The sequence below is a fragment of the Humulus lupulus genome, chromosome 5 (assembly GCF_963169125.1).
Source record: "Humulus lupulus chromosome 5, drHumLupu1.1, whole genome shotgun sequence".
In the NCBI taxonomy this organism is placed as follows: domain Eukaryota; kingdom Viridiplantae; phylum Streptophyta; class Magnoliopsida; order Rosales; family Cannabaceae; genus Humulus; species Humulus lupulus.
The window spans coordinates 40298165-40302982 of record NC_084797.1 but is presented as its reverse complement, the minus strand read 5'-3'; positions in this window follow the sequence as shown (position 1 = coordinate 40302982).

Genomic DNA, 4818 nt, shown 5'->3' with positions numbered 1-4818 from the left:
CTACACTTTAGTATAACACATTTTTTTGTGTTATATAATGAAGTTTGCATAACAAAATTCTATACTTATAAAAAGTGTTATTGTAATAGATATTATAACACATTTTTTGTATTATTTTAATGTTTAGATAAGTTTAAATTGTCATTATATATTCATTTATATAACACTAATTTATTATATTTTTATTTTTTATTTACATAATTAAAATTATCTTTTAAATATATACTAGCATCATCAAATGAACTTGATTTTCAAATAACAAAAAGTAAAAACATTCAACATTGTATTAACAATCCACAAATTAGTTTAAAACATTCAACACTGTCATCAGCAACAAAATGTTCTTTAAGTATTCAAGTAGTCTTAAGTATTGAACATATTGAAAAGTTACTACTTTCAGCACAAAATATTCTACAGCTGCCCAACACAAAGCCTTCAAAATTAAGTATCCTTTTCTATTTCGCTGTCACATCTGCAAAATAAACAAAGAAATATTTTATTGTTATTATCTAGTAAAAGTAGGAATTCATGATCTTCCAAATGTCAGCACACCAAAGCCTTCCAAATCTGATTTTCTTTTGCACTTCACTTGTTGAATCTGGTAAATAAAACATAAGAAAAACTAATGAGGTCATGAAATATCATATCATTCATAGTGAGAGACAAAGAATATGGCAGTTATATGGAAACTGAAAGAATTCATCCTATTCATAATTACTACTAAGCTGAAAAGTATCACAATATATAAAGTGTGGTTATGAGGGAAATGTATAGATTTCATGATCAAAATCATAATCAAAGTGTCCAACTAAGATACAGGTAATAGTCATGATCAAATTATATTCCCATTTATAAACGCAGAAAATAACTATCAGATCTTAAGAATGAAATGTTAACAACAACACATCAAATATCCACATATTTAGTTGTGCCTATCTAGAAGTTTATACCAATTTGCTAAAGACAGTATACAAAATACTAAATCCTAAACATTGTAATAAATTGGCCGCCGATCGGTACTATTGAACTAGAATAAATACTGATATAATTAGTTTTTATACTACAGCTAGTGTATCTTAAGATATATACAAGTGTAAAAGCTGATAAATTTGACCATTTAGCAAATCAAATTCATAAGATGACTGTTTATCTATTAATTAAGAAAACATGTATAACAAACATGGTGCACCTGTCGAATAAAAGCGTGTGGTGAAACATACCTTGGCATCAAGCTGCATCTCTCCATTTTTATCTGCAATAAGACATGCGCCATGTGCCTTCAACCACTCAATAAATTCCTTTAATCCATCTGAATCTTTTTCATCATTGTCAGAAGAAACACTAGAGAAGCCCAGAACCTGAGTGATATAAGAAACAAGTAACGTAGGCCAATAAGATCTTGATATGCAACTCACCACCTTAAACCGCATCTTTTCAACATATAGATCTGCAGAAATTTTACATGCTGTTACACCAATACGATCATTCTTTAATAATTATTTTTATTAAAATGGAGAGTGACTTAATCCAAACTCACCCATCAGGCAAGTGTTCAAATTTGGTGCTGTATTGAAGAGCCTGAAGAACATAACATAGTTTCCAGAAGTGACAGTTGCTCGAACTGCAAGAGCGTGCCTTACTGCATTATCTCTTTTAGCTTCACTTGATAATCTGAACTCAATTTCACAACCTTGAAATGGCAAGAGCATTCAAATCCCAGGAATCAGCATGAGAAACAAATACACCTAACTAAGTATACCAACAGAAATACCCAACTTAACTAACTTCTTTTTCTATACATATAACTCTGAGCTTTAAAAATTTGAGACATGCTATACAACTTTTTAGAAAAGGTTTATGATTTATGACCAAGACCATGCATGGTAGCTGCATATTACTATAAAAAGCATTGTTCATGGCAGGTTTGTGACCAGAGAGTTCTAAGATTGTATAATAAATTACAAATTGTTATGAAATTACATTGATTAAGTAAATTATTAAAATTTAAGGCAGTGCTTGGCTCTAAGTATTGAATAATTAGATTTACGTTAATTTGCATATTATAATTAAAGTAAAAGCCTTTTAGTAAAGAGCTATACTAATAGATTCTCTTGCAAAAAGATTCGGTTAATAATAACAAAGATATATAATAACTTATATATATAAAAAAAAAAGAATGGTATTTTTTTTCTTAAGTTATATATAATAACAATGATATTGTAATACTAATGAGGATCTTGTAATAACTTATAACAAATAAGCATTAGCTGAAGCTGAGCTAATTAGATATGCTGCTATGCTATGAACAACCCAAACTAACTTTTACTTTTTATATATGAAGAGCATCTTAATTATTTCCAAACATGTTGATATACAATTATGTAAACAATTGTATATATATATATACTAAAGACAGAAAATCACACATTTCAATACAGTTTTGCCCTAATTAAAACACATAATATGCAAGTGTGTCACTGGTAGTAACAATCATGGTTAATTATCACAAAACAAATTAAGATCAATTTTTTTTTTTGTATCAGAAATTTACCTTACTGTAGTCCTCTTTTCCTTCTAGTTTTCTCACCTGAAATGACATCTTTGAACTTGACATATCATGAATTGAACATGTTAAAAACTTGCCAGAGCAAGAAAGTTGGCTTTGAGACATGAAGGGATGATACACACATATACCTATATAGGTATAAAATACCACCTATTACATAAACTACATGATATAAATCAACTTACTACAGAGCAGCAAAGTAGCATTCAAACAAAAAATTCTTAACCATATAAATAAAGATGCATAAAATTTCCTCATGTTTATCTTGGTCAAGTAGGATGAAAAATGATTAAAGCATTGGTTCATATAGTAATATGATATAGAACCACATCAATATAAAGAAAAGAAAATTTTTCAAAAAAAACAAATCAATATGGCAGAGATAGTTATTAATATATTGTATTTCCAATATTTCAATAAAATCAAACACATTAATCAATTACAAACATTTAGGACTCGATAATGAAATAACATAAGCAATAATGATTATCAAAATGACAACACTACAAAAGAATTGATCAAATACTAACACCTTTCTTTGCATCATTATCTATGGTTTCTTTGCATCCTTTTTTACAAACACTTACAAGGCATCGACTATTAGTTTATGATTTCTACATTAGAAAGTTTCCCTAAACTCCTATCTAGCTCAAGAAGACAAACACGCATCTAAAACTAAGCTCATAAACTATACATGAGTAATTTGTAGTGAATTTATAAATGAAATACTAAAAAATTACTAGGCAACAAACTTTAGTCTAAATGGTAAAATATATCAGTCAAATTATCATTTAAACAAAAAAAATATAATAAGTACATATATAATCATTGAAAAAGATAAGATACACATCCTGTAGATCGGTAGTGTTCAAATTAATCTAGTTTCATTAACAAAAACTATAAGAAATAAAATAGTGAAAGTTGTTATGATATTCTCAACTATTCCAACTACAAAAACTTCTAGTCTACTCTGTTATTTATTATTTAGTGTCATGGCCATGCAAAAGCATAAATCAGAAGATAATGTAGAAAACTTTCCTGGACAGATCATAGGCACTATTTCTTTAACTCCCATTATTAATACACAAGCCAGTGAAACTATGGCAAAATATTATAAAGCTGAAGCCCTCTTTGCAGGAAACTCATATATTGGCACAAGTAAACAATCGAAAAGCATAATAAAATATTTGTGCTATACCACTCCAACAAATATCAAGAAGGCATACACATATCCAATCCAAGCAGGGTCCCCTTGTTGCATAGACTGCAAAAAAATAGTAATTAAAGAAAAGTATAAGGAGCATGTAATCTCTAAGTAGTTAGTTACATAATCTAATATTAATACTTTTACTTCCCAAATAAAGGTTTCCATTAAAAGATTTCATCCTGAAGTTGTCAAAAATCATCTTCTTCCTTTCTAACCAGATCACTCATACAGTAGTATATACAAAACCTCTTCCCCTCACAAAAATAAATAATCACAACAATAACAATGCAGCAATGATTTATTTACGAAATTTTGGACTTATAAATCAGAATTAAAAACTTATGATTACCCTATTCTCCCCACCATGAACAAGCAGATGTCACAATAACAAGAAGCATCTCAGAACTAAAAATAAAATGAAAAACTTGAAGCATTTAGGATACATCTCTTGCAAAGTACTTATTTAAAGAAAGGAGAACCAACCAACCTGTAGAAGTTGATTCAAGATAAGAGGCCCCACAAATTGAGAAAGATCATTGCCAATCTACAAGTTATAAAGTGAACAAAAAAAAATAGAATATTAGAAAACATGATGCTTAAACTTTAGCAACACAGACACCATTACAAAGTACTGAATCTTCAAGATGCAAAAAAAAAAAAAAAAAGAAACAAAAACAAATGGTCTCATCGTACCCTTTTTTATTTATTAAAAGAAAAATACCCTCTCAATAATGAATGAGCTTAATACAATACGCAAAATTCACATCACATTCCTACCTTTGAGAGGCTCACACACTGGTGACCATAGATTTAAATTTTCGTTTCACAAGACAAGTAAATGTGTTTTGAAATATGAGCCTAATTGTAAGTGCATAAATCATGTTTTGAAGGCTACATAATCAAAATTTAAATTTACCTTTTATCATACTTTTTTTTTGACAAAGGTCACATGGCCTTTTATTATACTGTAAGTATGACAAAAATATGAATTTTCACTAATTCCACTACTATTTACCAATTCAACAATTGTCATCATCTTTGAATT